Source organism: Sarcophilus harrisii, chromosome 1, assembly GCF_902635505.1.
Source record: "Sarcophilus harrisii chromosome 1, mSarHar1.11, whole genome shotgun sequence".
Classification (NCBI taxonomy): domain Eukaryota; kingdom Metazoa; phylum Chordata; class Mammalia; order Dasyuromorphia; family Dasyuridae; genus Sarcophilus; species Sarcophilus harrisii.
In genome coordinates, this window is record NC_045426.1 from 146,804,691 (window position 1) to 146,825,126 (window position 20,436).

A 20,436-nucleotide genomic window follows, 5' to 3' on the forward strand; every position below is an offset into this window, starting at 1 on the left:
CGTGGGCACACAATTCAAGCTTAAAAAATGATTGATTATACAGGCTGTCTTCTCTATTTCCTTCAAGGGAAAAATAGTTCCATATCTTATGGAAGACCTATTTTGATATTCCAAGCTTTTAGTGCTTTCTCCTTGAAATTACTCTATATTTTACAAATATATTGATGTTGCAGTCTCCAAATGGATTGTAAGATACTTGATTATTGGGAATTTTTTTTTCTCTTTCCATTCTCAATAACTATCATAGTAACTGGCTCATAAAGATGCTTAATATATGTTTGTTATATAGAGTAGAATAACACATTCTCTGACTGTGCAGCTGACTTGACTGAGTAAATCATGATAGATGATAGTGAGGATCAAAAATGTCATGATCAACTTAAATGCGTTATTGAATTATGGCCCATTCAGACCTTGCTCTATGTGGTGTCTTTTGCCCTGAAACATTCAATGTGCCTTCCAATGCATGAAATTTAACATAAGGGATGATGATTATATCTTTCAAAGAATAATATCAGTGTCCCACCCCGTGAAGTTTTCCCTGACTAATTTTGGCTACAATAGTCACTTTCACTATGTAGTCTATCACTTTCCTAAATTTAATCTATTTTTATCTTGTATAAAAGTGCTTTATACCTATTTTCTTCTACTCAAAAAAATCTTCCTTGGTCTCCTTGCCTTTGGAATAAATTTCCTAAATCCTTATCTATCTTGGCATTTAAGTCACTTCAATCCGCTCCTAAACTATCTTACTATTCTTAGGTATAGGGATGTGCTGGACTCAACTCATACTAAATTGTAAGAGCCAGAATGTTAAATTTTCATTGTGAGCCATCTAAATCTCAGAAATTAGAAAATGTTACAAATCAAGTCTTGATTTACTGTTGTTGATAGTCTAGGCTTAAAGTGATACAGAAAATGTTAATAATGCAGATTAATTTAAAAGTTTGCTTCTTTCTTTCTTTCTTCCTTAGACTTAGCTGTTAAACACTTAACATACTACTGCTTTATTCCCCCTAGTTGTCTACATAATCCCCCACCCAAGCTAACTGTTTGATTCTGTTTATTCACATCAAAATAATTTCTTTCCTCCTCTGTTTCTTCTTTCTGGAATTATCTTCTCTTATTTCTCTCTTCTCTAAGTTTTACCCTTCTTCCTGGGTCTAAATGGAAGACTTGTTAATGATGGGAAAATAACTAACATTTTTGGAAATTATTATTTTAATAGAGTTTTCTTTCTTCATAACTTTTAAAAGTTATTTTCATTTGTTCATTTTAGAAATTGATATGGAATAGTAAATCAAAAGTTTATTTTTTGCATATTTTTGATCCTTTAATCTTCAAAAGTCTTTTGCACAACAGATTAGATTTGTCTGCTATGAGAGATATCATTTGGAGAAAAGCATTCATAAATTTTGCTTCAAGGTTAAATTAAAGGATTGGCCAGGAAAAACACTTTATAATTGACTAAATAAAAGAGAGATGAAGGAATTCATTCAATGGTTAGAGGAACTTGAAACTGTTATCCTGGTTGCTGTTCCTGAAGAGGAGGGGAGGAATAAGGCATCTCTATTCTAAGATGCCATGAAATAAGGTAGTCACTGTTCTTATTGTATTTCAAAGAATATTGTATAATTTTGATCTGTATATTGAAGACATTTAGTTGGAGGACAGTCTTCAAGGTGGCACTTTGTTCTATTTTTTATATGTTGACACACTGGACAATAATAGGGCCTATTAGTTCAAGAGTAATGCTGAAGAATAGCCCTGGTCTTTCAAATTGTCTGGCATTGGTGACACACAACACCTAATATATGGAGAAGCTGATGAGTGAAATCCAGGTGAGTATCAATGGAGCAATCTGGCTTCAAGTGGTTTGGGTTTCCTGAATTTTCCTCTCTTGTATTAATAAAGCACTATTCCTACTGACTCTTTGCTTTAATTCTGCTCCATAACTTGCCTCATTATTTAACCTCCCTCAACCCAAGGATTCCTCCCTTGTCTTCTTCTCTCACCTTTTGCTTCTCCATCTGCCCATCCCTCCTCCCCTTATTTTCTTTCCTATTTTGGAGGGTGCTATACCCTTAGTATGCAGTGTTTCCTATTGAACCCATTCCCAATGTGAATAAGTTTTCAGAACTACCAGCCCTCCTCTCTCTAACGCCTCTGTATCTATTGTTCCTCTGCACCTCATTTGCATCAACTAATTACTATTTTTATCTTAACTCTGCCAATCTTTCTTTTGAGATACCCTATTGTTGATGTGAATCTTAAACATATAGTATACATTTCCCATGAAAAAAAAATTAGTCCATGTTTAAACAGTTTGTCTATGTTGAGTTCCTTGAAACTGATCTTTGATATTGACTCCTATGTTAAATTTTCTGTTAAGTTCCGTTTTGTTTGATAGAAATTCCTGAAAATTTGCGATTTTTTAAAATTTTCATTTTTATTCATAATTAGAAAAAGTTTTGTTGATATAATATTTTTGGCTGCAGGTCTAGTTCTTTTCAATGTCATTAAATATCATTCCAGGATCTGCCGTCTTTTTATTGTACAAGTCTAATACAATTCTAATTGTAGCTCTAGCATATTTGAATTGTTTTCTTCTTGTTTCTTGCAAATTTTTCTTTTTGATCCAGAAAATGCAACAATATTCCTATTTTTTTTCCTAAGGCAATTGGGGTTAAGTGACTAAGTGTCTGAGGTCAGATTTGCACTCAGGTCCTCTTGTCTTCAAGGCTAGTGCTCTATCCATTGGACCAACTAGCTGTCCTTTCCTGTGTGTTTTTTCACAAAAGATCTCTTTTTTCTATTTCTACTTTCCTTTCATGTTCTATCACTCCTGGACAATTATCTTGGTTTATTTCCTCTGTTATTGTGTTAAAGATTCTTTATTTTGATCACAATTTTCAGGCAGATCTGTCATTTTTCTTATAAGATGCTTCACATTCTGTTCTATTTTTTCATTCTTTATAATCTCTTTTTATTATTTCTTGGTCTTTTATAGCTTCACTGGCTTCTCCTTGTCCAATTCTAATTTTCAAGGAATTATTTTCATAGACACCATTATATATCTCTTAGATTGGCTAAGGTGACAGGGAAAGATAATGATGAATGTTGGAGGAAAACTGGGACACTAATACATTGTTGGTGGAGCAGTGAACGAATCCAACCATTCTGGAGAACAATCTGGAACTAAGCTCAAAAAGTTATCAAACTGTGCATACCCTTTGAAACAGCAGTTTTTCTACTGGGTTTATACCCCAAGGAGATACTAAAGAAGGGAAAGAGACCTGTATGTGCCAAAATGTTTGTGGCAGCCCTGTTTGTAGTGGCTAGAAACTGGAAAATAAATGGATGCCCATCAATTGGAGAATGGTTGGGTAAATTGTGGTATATGAATGTTATGGAATATTATTGTTTGGTAAGAAATGACCAGCAGGATGATTTCAGAGAGGCCTGGAGAGACTTACACGAACTGATGCTGAGTGAAACGAGTAGAACCAGGAGATCATTATACATGGAACCACAAAATTATTATATCTGTGATCAATTCTGATGGACGTGGCCCTCTTCAGCAATGAGATGATTCAAACCAGTTCCAAATGTTCATTGATTAAAAGAGCCTTCTACACTCATAGAGAGAACTGTGGGAATGGAGTGTGGGCCACAACATAGCATTTCCACTCTTTCTGTTATTTTTTGCTTGCATTTTTGTTTACCTTCTCATGTTTTTTTCTTTCTTTCTAGATCCAATTTTTCTTGTGCAGCAAGATAATTGTATAAATATGTATGCATATATTGTATTTAACATATATTTTAACATATTTACTATATATTGGACTACCTGCCATCTAGGGGAGGAGGGTGGGGGGAAAGAGGGGAAAATTTGGAACAGGTTTTGTAAGGGTCAGTGTTAGAAAAATTATCCATGCATATGCTTTGTAAATAAAAAGCTATAATAAAATAAAATTTTTTTTTTTTAAAAAAGGAATTATTTTCATCTTTGAGACTTTTCTAGTTGGTTAACTTTTTTATAATCTTGCTTTTTTGCATAGTTTTTATTTTTATTTTTTAGTTTTTTCTCAATGTCTCTTATTTGATTTTTAAATTCTTTTTTGAGTTCTATAAATTTTTTTTAGGCCAGGAGCCATTTCATGTTACTTTGGGATAGAATCTTTTTTATTGAAGCGTCTTCCTTGGAAGATGAACTCGGTCTTCCCTGTTCCCACATCCTCTCTCTGATGGGATTCTTTCCTCTTTGCTGACTCATTTATTTTTATTTTTTTTTTTTTTTAAATAAGAGGTATTCGTGTACACACCTGTAACGGTGGGTGTGGTGCCTCCAGCTTCCCTTCAGCTCTCCCTTCTGACCAGGAGCCACAAACCAAGAGCTAGCCCAGCACTTCCCACGGGTGGCCGCAGCCAGCAGCGTCCCTGCTCAGCTGCTTCCGCACTCACCGGGCCCGGTTCCTTCCTGCCTAGGGCCGTGTCTGGGCAGCACAGTTGGGCCTGAGCTGCCTACTCAGTGACCCAGCCCCTACCCCTCCACAGCCCTGGCAGCGAGAGTTCCTCTGGTTCCCGCTGAGGCGCCAGCCACAGCCGGCCAGCCCAGGGGTCCCCACGCGGTGTTTCAGCAGAGCTAGCCGGGGCAGCTTAATCCCCAGCCCAGGTTCTTCCTCTGAATCTTGTTGGGTTCTGTTTTTCTCTCCATTCTAGGTTCACCCTGAGGCAAAAATTGTTCTATTTTGGAGGGAAACCAGGAGAGACTAAAATTTACCAACTTACACTGCCGTCTTCCCAGAATCCTCCGTCTGGTTTCTCCCAATTTTACCAGATAGAAAATGTAATTTGTATTCGCGGGGGTACAGAGCACCTTCTAGGTAATGGGAAAGAGAATTTAGGAGACTTTCCCCCAAGGTTCTACTCCTGACTTTCCTCCCAGACTTTCCCACAATGCCCAGGAACCTCTCTGCATCCTGGAAGCTAACTGCAGCCCCGTACTTCCATTCCACTTTAACTGCTTCCATGTTAAGCATTTTAACAACCCGGTCACCATACCTTTATTGCTCTGCCTTCTCCAGGCTGCCCTCTTGATTCTTGTTCCTGACTGGCTCTAGCCTGGCCCCATCCTGGGTACCTTCGTTACTTCACAATCTTTCCATCTTCCTTTTATGTATTGTCTTCCTCCATTAGAATCTAAGTTCTTTGAGGACAGGAAAGGTGATGTTTTTGTTTTTGTATCTCCAGAATTTAGCACAGTGCTTGGATCATAATAATATTTAATAAATGCTTATTGACTTTTATTATCTGAAAAATTCTTCACATTCCACATCTTGTAGCCTTTCTTAAGGGGTCCTCAAACTATGGCCGCGGCCCAGATGCAGCAGCTCAGGACAATTATCCCCCTCACCCAGGGCTATGAAGTTTCTTTATTTAAAGGCCCACAAAACAAGGTTTTTGTTTTTACTATAGTCCCGCCCTCCAGCAGTCTGAGAGACAGTGAACTGGCCCCCTATTTAAAAAGTTTGAGGACCCATCTGGTTCTGCTCAAAACCAGGAAAACCCCAGTTTGGGTACTGAAATGGTAAGTATACTATTTTGCTTGGATTTTTCCATACTAGATAAAGCTGGGAAAGTACAATACTTCCTGATTATTGGGAGAGTCTTAGTTATTAATAACAATACCTATACTTTTTTATCTTTATTTATTTTTATTAAAGCTTTTTAAGTTTCAAAAGATATACATGGATAATTTTTCAACATTAATCCTTGCAAAACTGTGTTCCAATTTTTCCTTCTCCCCTTGATAGCAAGTAATCCAATATAACAATGTATATATCTTTACATTTGCATTGTAACTATTGTTATTTCTTTCTTAGAGAGGAATAAATTAACGTTCCCTAGAGGAGAGATGACTTGCTCAAAATTGCAAAGCTAATTCAGGTCCTCTGACCCCACAGATGGTACTTTGTCCACTCTACCCCAGTTTTTGGGTTATGAAGAGTGACCTTTAACTTGATGTGCAATCTTTCCTTGCTTTTGCTTTTGAAATGTCACATGTATACTGAGTCAAATCAAGATACATTTATTAAGTACTTCTTATATGTCAGATAGAGGAACTAAGTGATACAGTAGATGGAGTGCTGAGTCTGGTGTTATCTTCCTGAGTCCAATTCTTGCCTTAGACAATTATTAGCTGTGTGACTCTGGGGAAATTACTTAACCCTGTTGCCTCATTTATAAAATGAACTGGAGAAGGAAATCGCAAACCATTCTAGTATCTGCCAAGAAAATCCGGCATCATGCAGAATTCTGAACATCAAAAATATACCTGATACTGTGCAAAGTATTGGAAACACAGGAGCTTACATTTTAATGAAGGAGATAAAATTCAAATAATTATGTACATACAGAAATACACAAATATAAATGAGAGGAAACCTAGAGAGAGTAAATTCTTAATAATTACAAAAAAATCCCTATCTTGAATTATAAAATTCTAGTAGTAGAACTAACTTTGGTTTTGAACTAAATGACCTTGGGAGACTCCCTTTGTACCAGGATTCCATAATTGTATTATCAAAGGGATGGAGGGGACTATTCCCATTTAGTAGAGGAAAGAACTGAGCCAACGAGGGTCTTAAACAATTTGTTTAAGCTTGATGAGTCAGCTCGGGACTGATTTCCAGACTTCCTTCCTGTCCAGTCGAGTCAGTAGCAGGTTACACTGACTATTTTAAAAATCTAATAATCATGGTTTTAGTGCAGTTTCATCATTCTCCTTCTATGTCTGCTCCAGAAATTCCATTCTTTGAAGTAAATGGAGTGATTCGTTCTTTATTGCTGAAATGTGTTGGCTTTGGCTTCTGGGGTTTAGCTATCTAATATACTGGGATGACCTTAATGCTTCCAGACAGTCACTCCCAGGGCACTTGTAAGGGTGCACTCAGTCAAGGCAAGTGATGCTTTTGACAGCCTGCTGGCCTTTACCTGACCCTCTATAGGATTCAGATGGAAAACGTTGCCGCAGAGTGCTGGTGACTCATGGAATGTTACACAAACACAAGCAATTCTGGGCCTGTCACAGTCCTTAAGAAGAGGGAATTTGGCTCAGGGGGATGGGGAAGAACTGGCTTTTTCTAGTGGGAGTCATATTGTCTGTGCTGACCACCGATTTTTTTGCTTCAGATGAAATCCCCTTATAAAATGAATCATTGAGTGCTTTGTGATTAATCTGTGCACCCCTTCCCTTACTCCCAGAAAGAGATGCTTATAGACAATCATCTTCAACAAAACAGGAAAGAAAATGTTTAGGAAAGTTTAAAGCATTTGGACATATCCATTTAAAAATCTAATTCCTAAAAATCTAATTTGTGATTCTGACATAGGCCAGATATACAAATATTGGGAATAGGGATTGTTTCATTTATTTCATTTTTCTTTGTGGATCTGCGTAATAAACCTGTGTTAATATACATACCCACATGTGTATATGTAAGGATGAATACATAGGTGTCAATGTGCCTCTACATTTGGGGTATTCCAAAAGTCTTAGCTCATTCTTAAGCTTTTTTTCCCCCTGAGGCAAATGGGTTTAAGTGACTTGCCACATAGTTAGGAAGTATTAAGTATCTGAGGTCAAATTTGAACTCAGGTCTTCTTGACTTCAGGGTTGGAACTCTATCCACTGAGCCACCTAGCTACCCTCCATTCTTAAGCATTTAAAGCTTTAAAATGCACCAAGACTTTGTTTGCCCTGGGTATGTATACATAGAAGTAATCAGAGAGAGTCGGTGAGAGGCAGGGAGTTAAAAGGTACTGAGGAAGCTCTGACTGCCAGTGCAGATCAATAACTCCTTTATAATTTATAGTCTTAGAACTGTTTGGGGCTCTGACAAGTTGAGACTTGCTCTCAAGGAGCTTACAATCCATCAAGGAAACTGTATATAATAAAAAAGTGTGAAAAGTATATACAAAATAAATACACAGTTATTTTGAGGAAAAGGTGCTGGAGCAGTTTTAGGAATAGTTTCCTATACAGAGGTTCTTAACTTGTGTTCCATCTATGTCTCCCCCAAAAATGCTTCCAAGAAATCTTTGAGGTCATTTCACTGAAGTCTGTAATCTTGGATAGGGAGGGGAAAAACCCACATTTTTGTTTTCATTAATCTTTAAAACTATTCATTTTATTTTATGTAGTTAAGAACATGATTCTAAAGAGTTCATATAGTTCTCCAGACTGTCAGTGGTACCAAAGATACCAAAAAGATGACTCCCCATCCCCCCCAAACCCTTGTTATCCTTGTGATCCTGGCTCTGTCTCCTAACTTCAGTTTTTCCATCTCCAAAATGGTGATGAGAACACCTGTTTCACAGGGTTATTGTGAAGATGAATTGAAATAATATATGTTAAAAAGCAAACAAATACAAACACTTTGAAAGGAAAAAAAAGTATAGAAAGTGCTTCTTAAGCTGAGTTCTGAAGAGAATTAAAGGTTTTCAGTGAGAAGGGAGAACATTCCAGGCAGGAGGCTGCCTGTATGGACACAGATAAGAGATGAAATGTTGTGTGTGAGGAACACTGAGTACCATGTACATATTTACTTTTCCCTAGTACCTGATCTCAGATACCCTGAATCATGACCCTTCTCTAAACAAGATTGCAGAAGTTTTATTCATCCTAAGGGGCATTTTTCTCTCTTTCTCCTCAATAGCAAACTTCTGTCTAGCTCTCTCCTCTCTGCCTAGGTGACCTCCTCTGCCAGTTGCCTATCATAAGAGAAGAAACAGCAGGATGATTTGGAGACAGCACATGTTGTTTTGCACGCTGAAAGGAAGACTTTGGGGAATAATTGAAGAGCATGTCTCCCAATTAGTCCATGGGGTGCCTAGGGAATCATTATTGGAATGTGCAACATACAGCACGACATGCTGGCTGAGACAGCTTAGGAGGAAGCAGCAACCTTTACTGTCCAGAACTTATTAGACTTTTTTTTTGTAAAAATAAATTGTAGCATTCTAAACACCTGCTACCCCTTGTGAAATAATCCTGGACAGCAAGGAAGTTTGCTTAAAGAGAAAGGATATATATTCTATGTACTAGACATAAAAAAGTGAAATAAAGTCATTTGCATACGATGGATTCGGGACCATCAACGGCAAGAAAGACATTTAACTAATATTCAAAAAATATGTTCAGACTATTCCTGCCTATTTTTTGATATTTCTTATGGGAGAAACAAAAAAAGATATTTTTTTTTCCTAAAGGAATTTTTAATGTAGTGTGAGAGACAGTGACCCATGTTGTAGCAGAAAGATAGCTGAGTTTGGACTTAGGAACTTGAATTCTGGCTCAACCATGTGATGTTGGGGGAATCACATCATTCTCTATCACACAGATTCCTCATCCATAAATATATTGAGGTTGAATTAGGATGGCTTTTAAAGTCTCTAAGAAGTCCAAATTCTATGACCTTATGATTTATAATGTAAATCTCTATGTCACAAGATTAAGTGTGAAAATGTCATTAGAAAATGTCTTCTTTAACCTGTTATAAATTGAAGGACAAGTTGCTCTGAGGTGACACAGTGATTACAGCCCTGGTCCTAGATCTGGAATTAAGAAGTCAATTCTGATGTCAGAATTTTGTGACTATTGGCAAATCACATAAACTCTGCCTCAGTTTCCTCAATTGTGAAATGGTGACATAATAGCATTTATAATATTATATTATATTACTATCACTTATTATATAATTATTCTCACCTCCACTCATAAGGGTTGTGAGGATAAAATGAGATAATATTTGTAAAGTATTTAGCATAGTATGTGAAACACAGTAGGTACTTAATCAATTTTTTTTCCCTCCTCCTTTTTGTCTGTCATGGATAGCTTTGACAATCTAGTAAAACCTATGGATGGTTTTCAAAATAATATTTTAATTATTGAAGGGGATGTTAAATATTGGTTAGAGGTTAGTAACAAAAAAAGATATATTATTTTTTTGTTCAAATTAACAGGCTCCCTGAAATTTATCCAGGACTTCCTAGAGATAATCTGAATTACTTACATTAGAAATCTCTGTATTAGAAGGTACTCCAAGGGAGGAGAGGAGAGAAAGAACATTTTTGGCAGATGTTGGGCTGTTGTAGGAAGAGGACAGGGGAAATAAGAAAAAGTTTTATGAAGGATAACCCTTTTGAGTTGGACCTTGAAATTTAAATAGGATGTGAAAAAGCAGATCATTGGAATACAGGATTCCTGACAGAGGCAGCAAAGAATAAATATGGGAAATCATATAGTTTGTGTCTGAGTCCAGTTTGGTTAGAACATAGGTTAAATTAATCAATTAATAGGCATTTATCAAATGCCAACAATGTCTACTAGGTTCTTTGGTTACAAATACAAAGAATGGAACAGCCTCCACCCCCAGGGAGCACACATCTCTATCCAGGAAGGCAAAATATGTAAATATAAATATATACAGAATCAATGTAAAACAAATACAAGAAAGTGAAAGAGGGAAAGAGAGTATTAACTGTTATAGGGATTGGAAAAGGTTTCATATAGAAGGTTGTGCTTTAATGAACTCTGAGAAGGAAGCTAGTCACAGAGGTGAGGAGGGAGGGAATACACATTATGATGAATGGACAATGCAAAGGTACAGAGATAGGTGATGGAAATTTCAGTGAGGAACAGAAGAATGGCTTGACAGTCCAGGTTATGAAAAAATTTAAAAGACAAAAATTTAAATTTAAAATTAAAAAATTTTAAAAGATATTTATATTTTATATTTGTGACAATAGTAAGGCATTTGTTGAAGAGGTTAGTGCCATTGATGCGGGAAAGATTCCAATCTTTGATTCCCAATCCCCCTAGTTAATGTAAATTACCCTTTGACTCACAAATCCTGGTCTCTTTGAATTCCAATAGAAGATCCGGACCTGTCCCAGTCCCACCCGGATCTGAGCCAACTTTGGGGCTACACCCCAAAGCCCCTCAAGCTAAGTCTCCGACTTAAAAGGGCCATGCTGGGAACCCCTCTTTGCAGAGATTCCAAACATGCCAGCCATGTGAGGACTCTCTGTCCACTGGACCCTCTGTCCAGTGCCCTCCTTATCTCTACCTTCACCTATCTCTTACTTCTAAACTCAATAATAAACCTCTTTTATCAATCTAGCTCTCCAGGCCAATAAATGCTTTTATTGGGAATTTGCGCCGCTACTAGATCTCAAATACCGCCGTATCCTTGTGCCGAATCCAAGGGGGTTGCAGGGGAACTCTGTTTGACTCCCTGTACCCCAAACCTGCCACTAGACCTTAACTAAACCCTAATTTCACTTAGGCACCCCAAATCTAGACCTCAACATGTGGTCTACACCTCAACATTTGGTTCCCTGACCGGGAACGAACACTGGAAGCTAGATAATTTGGCAACCAAACCGAACCCCAACCTTTTTGGGGCACTCAGAACCAATCTGGGTTTTGAGCTGTTCAGGCAATATTCTTCTGGGAAGAGAGTCTTTCCTAGGGAATGCAGATGCTCTTCTGGATGAGGCTGTATTGTCCTCATCAACATTGTCTGAGAATGTGCTTAAATAAAAGTCACTTTTACAATCAGATTAAAGATGTATTAAAGAAGCATTCATCTGAAGCAAGGAAACCAATTAGGAAGACTTTAAAATAATCCAGGTGAGAGATGATTACATCCTGAAATAAGGTGGTCACAGTGTGAACAGAGAGGAAGCTTTGGATTTGAGAGAAGTGGAGGTTTAAAAAAAGGCAAGATGTCAGCCTATCTTTTATGTCAAATGAAAATGTGATGGGAAATAAAGTAAGAAAGATAAGTTGAAATCAATTTTGGAGATGAGATAATGACTGAAGGTTTGTGAACAAGGACTGTGCTGAACTATAGTGAAATATTAATAATAGATCATAGTAGAATATGAATTAATAGAATGAAAGTGATGATGAAATTAGATTGGAAAAAAGAAGAAAACTAGAGGTCAGAAGAGGAATAGTAGGAAACTTCACCAGGTCAATAAACAGTTCAATGTAAGCAGTGACCATAGAAAGATGGAAGCAAGAAACATCATAGAAGTAGAAAACTTGGGACTTATTTGTCCTTCATTCTCAAAAAGGACCATAACATCAGGGAGGTGATTCCATGACATGCAAGTAAATTGGATTTAAGTGAGGGAGGGCTGGGCAAGGTCACCTGCTTCACTTTCAGCAGAGAGCCATCTGAGTCCAGTAGCAAGGTATAGATCAAGATGACTAGATATGACCTTGAATAGGAATCAGCAAATGATTGCATATGAAAGGAGTTAGAGATAATTCCTAGTTTTCAAAATTAGATGCCCAGGAAGGTGTTTTGTGAAGTAAAGGAATTCTCTGGAAAATTTCATTTTCCATGGTGTTTTATTTGGTTTTGTCTTTTTTGTTGTTGTTGTTCTAATGAACTATTCTTTTTTTTTTTAAATAACTTTTTATTGAAAGAACCCATGCCAGGGTAATTTTTTTACAACATTATCCCTTACACTCACTTCTGTTCCGATTTTTCCCCTCTCTCCCTCCACCCCCTCCCCCAGATGGCAAGCAGTCCTATACATTTAAATAGGTTACAGTAGATCTCGGATAAAATATATGTGTGCAGAACCGAACAGTTCTCTTGTTGCTCAGGGAGAATTGGATTTAGAAGGTATAAATAACCCGGGAAGAAGAACAAAAATGCAAGCAGTTTACATTCATTTCCTAGTGTTCTTTCTTTGGGTGTAGCTGCTTCTGTCCATCCTTTATCAATTGAAACTGATTTAGATCTTCTCTTTGTTGAAGAAATCCACTTCCATCAGAATACATCTTCATACAGTATCGTTGTTGAGGTTTATAATGATCTCCTGGTTCTGCTCATTTCACTTAGCATCAGTTTATGTAAGTCTCGCCAATCCTCTCTGTATTCATCCTGCTGGTTTCTTACAGAACAATAATATCCCATAACATTCATATACCACAATTTACCCAACCATTCTCCAATTGATGGGCATCCATTCATTTTCCAGCTTCTAGCCACTATAAACAGGGCTGCCACAAACATTTTGGCACATACAGGTCACTTTCCCTTCTTTAGTATCTCTTTGGGGTATAAGCCCAGTAGAAACACTGCTGGATCAAAGGGTATGCACAGTTTGATAACTTTTTGAGCATAGTTCCAAATTGCTCTCCAGGTAATGAATTATTCTGAAACATTTTTGTTAAATAAATTAAGATGGACACATTCATTCAATAGGTATTTATTAAGAACCTACTCTATACTTGGCACTGTGTGAGGCACTAGAGATGTAAAGACTTAAGGATATACAATCTTTACTATTTCTTGGGGAAAGCACCAAGTATACAAGATAGAAAAGTCAATAAAAAATACAGGTGGGTATTATTATACTTGTGATTTTATTGATAAAAGGAAATTCCTGGTAAGGAAAATATCTCTACCAATTCAGTACCTGTTCTGCAATTTATAATCTGGAATTGTCTGAGATCTTTAAAAATTAAGTGATTTAGTGATAAACAGAACCAGCTACAACCCAGAGAAAGAACTCTGGGAGATGAATGTGGACTGCTTGCATTTTTGTTTTTCTTCTCAGCTGAGTTTTAACTTTCTAAATCCTATTTTTCTTGTGCAACAAGAAAACTATATAAATATGTACACATATATTGTATTTAAGATATGGTTTAACATGTTTAACATGTATGAAACTGCCTGCCATCTAGGGGAGGGGGTGGAGGGAAGGAAGGGAAAAGTTGGAGCAGAAGTGAGTGCAAGGGACAATGTTGAAAAACTACCCATGCATATGTTCTGTCAATAAAAAGCTATAATAAATTTAAAAAACAAGCAAAAAAAAAACTTTAAGTGATTAGTCTAAGCTCAAAGAGCTAGGATGTTTCAAAGCTGAACTTGAACTAATTAAAATTATTTTAAAAAAATCTTCTTGGGTCTCAGACACTTGATACTTCCTGGCTGTGTGACCCTGGGCAAGTAACTTAACTCCAATTGCCTCAGCAAAATCTATCTATCTATCTATCTATCTATCTATCTATCTATTTCTTCTTGGATTTGAGGACAGTGCTCTATCCACTATGTCATATTGGTTCTCAAAATGTAATATATATTAATAACAAGTAATCAGAACAGTAAAGGCACTAACAACTGAGAGTCTCAGAAATGGCCTTATATTAGGCGGTGATAGGACTTGAGAGGTGAAGTAAGCTAAAGATTCTACCTGGGTTAAATGCACTGAGATAGGAATTAGAAGGTTGTGTACAGGAAATAGCAAGGAAGACAATTTGGATGTAATATAAATACATTTATAAAGCATTGTTTGTTAAATGTATGCTCTCCTTGGTTTTTTGACTGTTTTCCTTATGTTTAAGAATGTTGTTTGTCCTTTGTTCTTAGAGAGGACCATGGCACCAGGGAGATAATGCCATGACAGACACATGAATTAGATTTAAGTGAGGGAGGGATATGCAAGGTCCCTTGTCTCACTTTCCCTTCCAGAGCCATGTGGGTCCAGTGGCCAGATATAGATCAGGAGGACTAGAGATGGCCTTGGATGAAATGAGGGACTTTGGTCTTTTTAAGCTAAGGACTTCAACAGGTCTCAGTTTCACTAGGTATTGAATTGAAGCAAAAAATGACAGGACAGGAAATCCTTGGGCTCCAGGGACTCATTTCTAAGAAAGTTTGTTCCATTTTTTCATTCTAATGGAAAATATAGACAATGGAGGAGATTTTATTGAAGAAGTAAATGAATAAAACATTTAAGGTTTCACTAGAATGACAAACTGGAAATTCAGATAATTGAATAAAGCTAATTCTCCTATTCACCAGAAATTTTATTATATCTTCTATGATCTCTCTCTGTGGCAGAAGGTCTTCTTCCATTGCTTCAAAATTTTTCTTCTGAGCCCAATCCATGGTTGACTTCTGGACCAAATTACTATTCTAAGGCCACAGATCTACACAAATAACGAATTGTAGAAGAAATGGGGAAAGGAAGAAGCAAGGAACTAGAAACTGTCAAACCACTGGTTTTCAGAAAGCAATTCACTTCCTTCCTTTTCTTTCCTTCCTTCCTTCCTTCCTTCCTTCCTTCCTTCCTTCCTTCCTTCCTTCCTTCCTTCCTTCCTTCCTTCCTTCCTTCCAATTTGTTCTTTTAAAGTCCTTCACACCTATCCATTATAAATTTCACTGGGTATCACAACTTTGAAATAGTTGTTCCTAAGGTAATTATTTTTCCTCTGTTCCTAATGTAATTGTATTTCTTATTTTTATAGAAAAGGAAACTGACGCTACAGAAAATAAAGGACTTGCTCAATCAAGGTCATAAAACTGTAAATGCCATAAGCTGGATTTAAATGCACATCTCTCCAACTTGAAAACTTTCATTCTATCTGTTGCATTACCCTGCCTCCAGGTCTTAACTTCACTTGGAATCATTGCTAAATTTCTTCCTTTTGCAGCAGAAATTCTGGGTCATAATGCTATGACTCACCTTAGCCCAATGATTTAATCTCTCTGCAGGTCATCTGCTCTTCTCCTTTGCTAAATGAGTTAATAATATCTGTCTCCCCAAGCCACCTTCATGGCCCTGCAGAGGTGAGGCGTAATAAACTGGATATTTGTGACATTCTTTCTGGAGCTCCAGGTGGTATAGTATTAGAGCTTGTCTCAGCTCTGTTCAGTTATTTGAAATGGAAAATGAGCAAACCAAATTAAAAAAAGACTTCCATGTAATCTGAGGCAAATATATACATGAATTATGTTACTTTTTATTCACCTGAAAATTCAGGACAATAATGTTATATTCATTACCTCATAAGGCTATTTGGAGAAAAATGCTTAGTAAACCTAAACATCCTATAAAAATGTGAGTCATTAATATAAACCAAACATTGCCTTTAGTACTTGGAATGATGGTGAGGCTTCAAAACCAACCAGGGACTCTGATGTTGGTTTTGCCAAAAGGGTAGGCAGAACTTCATTGAATAAACTGAAAATGTTTGGTTTATATGACTTAAATTATTTGCCAGAAATGATACTGATTTAGATCTGAAAAATATATTTCAAGTGTCTTGTCTAACCTTTTTTTACAGATGAGGAAACCAATAAAGACCAATTCTTATTTCCTTTCTCCCTCCTTCCCTCTCTCCATCCTTCCTTCCTTCCTTTCCTCTCTCCATCCTTTCCTCCCTCCTTCCATCCTGTATTCCTTCCTTTCTTGTTTCCTCCCTTCCTTCTTTTCTTCCTTCCTTCCTTCCCTCCTCCTACTCTTGTCTCCCCTTCTCTGTCTTTGTTTTTGTCCCCATCTCCTCCAATAAATTTAAGAACTAATATGTTTAAATGACCTTCTCAAAGTCACACAGAGTCATAAGAACGATTTGAAAGCAGGTCTTTTGATTTCAAATTCATGCTTGTTCCACTAATCCACACTCATTCTCTGGTTCTAGACTTACAGTCCCACTTTGTAGTCTAGTCCCTTCCTGAATCTTCCTTTAGTTTTCATCACTACTTGGATGCACCTGCCTCAAGAGTTTTCATCACTAATTTCAGATCTGAATCAATTTGAATTTTGAGTCATGACATCTATTTACAGAGATACAATGAATAATAGATTTTTGAATTACACAGAGGGTAAAAGAGGATTAGAATGATACCAAGGTATATATCTGGGTACTTATGGGACAGTTTTAAAGCTCAGAAATCTATACTCTTCTTTTTTGGTCAACTTCATGTCTAACTTGATGACCCAGGATACTAGTCTTATTCTCAGTGCCCCAGGATCTCCTTTCAGATGGCATGGGATATAATTCAGAATATTTCCCCATGGCTTTGACTCTACCACTGTTTTAAAAGAATTCCTGTTTCATTCAGTGAGATGTTTTAGTATTCTTGACACATACCCTAGCCATCCCTGTAGTTACAAACTAATAGTAAAGGGGTTGATGTCTCAACATAACAACCTTTGCCAACAATGCTACTCCCAGAGATGCCTTTTTATTTTTGATGGGACTTTTCTTATAACTCATCATGTGACCACCCATTCTCTTGGGGCACACGCAGAAACTGAGTCACAAATAAAGAACTTATCCCCTTCACATAGTAATATGGCAGCAAAGTCAAGTTCAAGGTAATTCTCTTATTCCCTACCCAGCTGCTTTGCCAAATGAATGTTAATTATCTCTGTTGCTGTTGGCCTTCTTTTTGTTTGTGCTATGTCCTTGAATTCTTATGTCAAAATGGAAGTTTTTCTTTTGTCAAAGCAAGAACCTGGCTATCCCAGAGATACTCCAGGCAGGACAGGAAGTTCATTTTCTGCCTGCAATCTTACATTCTGTTTACATAGTCTGGGTTTTGCTGAAGGAACAGGTCTGTCTCTCTGCACTGTTACATAAATAATGTGCTTTATAATTTGGGTATAGAGCTCTTTAAAAATAGCTCAACTGGATCATATTATAATAACACCTTTAAAAAAGTTATATGCATCTGTGCACGGTAGAAAAGCCAGTTCTTCCTGGCACCAATATGTTCTCCTCAGATGAATAGCAGGTCACAGGAGGCGTTGTTTGGGAAGAATACTGTGAATGCTGAAGCAGTCATCTGCCCTGGTATGGCAGCATGGCAGCGTGCAGAGGCTCAGGAAGGAGATAAGAAGCTATTGCTTTGGGAACCAAAGATAACATCCTTAAAACAGTCTTATCTGATAGGTGGCGAGACACTCCACAAAATAGGAAGAAAATGAATCTTGAACATTGCTTGCCAAGAAGCTGCCTTCTGGGTAACCGATTTATATTGTCCACGACCATTCATTTCTCAGCCTCAGACATTTATCTTTTGAAAATCCCCCATTCCCTTATGTTTTGACTCAAGCATTCAGTGGGGAGGAGATAGAACTTGGCCACTTCCTATTCATGAGATATAGTATGTTTGCTTTGGGTCTAGTGGCCAAATTCAACTATGTGGTTAGAAAGTCCCTGACTGGGGTGAAAGAGAAAATTCTTTAAATGGTGGTCAATTTTTATTCTTAACCCTTCACATGACCTGGAAAAGAATGCCTTCATTGGTCATGGTGCTAGATTAGATATGGAGGCTATGTGGGACGTTAGTCACAGAGCCTGAATTTAAATTCTAGCTCTTTCACTTACTGCTCATATGACTCTGGGCAAGTTATTTAACTTCTATCTTAGTCTCTCCAAATGTAAAATGAGAATCATAACAGTACCTATCTCTCAGGGTTGATGTGAAAATCAAATGAGATAGTATTTGTAAAGCACTTAGCACAGTGCCTGGAACATAACAGGTACATAATAAATATTTGGTTTTTTTTCAGCCCCTTTTCTTGTATGACTTTTGTCAAGTTACCTTACTTATCTCTATAGTTTTTGGTTTCCTCATCTTTAAAATGAAGGAGCTGGACAAATTGTCCTTTACTGTCCCTTCCAGTTTTAGAAATTATATATTATAATTTCTAAATTTTATAAATTTTTATAAAAAAAAACTAGTAAAAAGTGCTTAGTAGAGAACAAACAAAATAATCTACAAGGAGACAAAGAAAAGATGGACTTATTATATATGCTTTCTTGAAATGGAAATTTATTTTTATATACTTTAATTTCTCTCTGATATTCTGCTGGGCACATTATTATTTTCTTCTTCTGTCTTTCTTTTTTCTATTCTATTTTTTTTTTATTTTCTACTTAGTTCAATAGAAAAGAACTAAAACAAAAAAACAAACAAACAAATCCTACTAAATCTGCGAGTATCAGTTACTCAGACCAATTTGTGAGTTCGAAGGTCATCATTAGAATCCCTTTTTTTCCTGGCTGTCTTTATCTTATTGCATTCCCCTCAATGTATGCATTAAAAACAAAAACAATGAAATAAAACAAAAAAAAATCAGATCAACAATTTATTAGGAGTTCTGGAAGAACTTCCTCTACCAAGACAAGAAAGAAAGTTGCCTGGGTTAGGTTGGTACTTAGCTGTGATATAACTAGTATATATCAGATTCAGACCCCTGTTTCCCTAAATGGAGCACTATCTACTCCCTTTTTCTTGCATGCGTGCTTCTCTGTTTCACAAATGTTGGCAGAGGCTATTGTGATTGCTGTCAGTTATGACTGCCCCACTGTCTTAGCCTTTTATCACCAGAGCTGGGCAGAAATATTTATGGGCTTTAGAAAGGTTTTTAAATTTCACCTTTCTACATTTGAAAATTAGGTCTCTTCTGTGTTACTTTCCACTGGAGGGTGTAAAGCTTATGGCTTGGCTTATCTGAAAATAAACAGCCACATGCCACAAACAGTGGAATTTTATGACATTAAAAATATATTCTCTAGTAATGGGGGCCCAGGGATGTAGAATAATAATTCTATTGTCAGACTTTTTTTTTTTTTTTTGATCTGTTGATTAGCTTTGGCAAATAATTTTTTCTCCTTTTTTTTCTTTTTAAAACACATAAATGATCTCTTTGTTTTGGGGAGGGACACAATGAAAAACACGTTGTTCAGTCATTTTTCAATTGTATCCAATTCTTTGTAACTCCATTTGGGTTTTTTTGGAAAAGATACTGTAGTGACTTGCCATTTTCTTCTCCAGCTTATTTACAGATGAGGAAACTGAGGAAAACTGGGTGGTGCTCAGGTCACTCAGCTAGTAAGTGTCTGAAGACAAATTTGAACTTGGGAAAATGAGACTTCCTGACTCCAGACCCAACAATCTATCCATTGCACTACCTAGTTATCCCCAATTAGTATGTCATTTCAATCAAACATTTATCATTCAGTATGATAAAGAAGCAAACAAACCTTTTATAATGCTAATAATATTAAAAGTTAGTTTTTACATAGCACTTTAAGGTTTGCAAAATACTTTACAAATATTATTTCATTTTATCCTCACAATAACCCTGGGGAAGTGGGTACTGTTATTATTATCTCCAATTAAAAGATGAGAAAATTAAGATAGATAAAAGCTAAAAGACTTGTCCAGGATCATAGAGCAAGTCATTGCCTGAGGCAGCATTTAAAAGCTTCATTCTTTACTCACTGCATATTTAGCTGCTTAAAGCAATATTATTTATTCACTTGTAGGATGAATAGATAACATATATCATATACTATATGTGTATTAGTTTTTCAAAAGTATATAGATGCTAATGTGATTAATAAAAATCAATTTATTTAAAACATAAATTCATAATAGATTTTTGCCCTTAAATAATGACTAAATCAGCAAATATTAATATTGCAACTTTATCACATATAGAAAATTCAAAATGCTTTGCTATTTGAAAGAATCTGTCCTACACAAAAAGATTTAAATAGGTGATTGCTTAGGAAGATATGTAGTAGGACAAAATGTTGCATCTTTA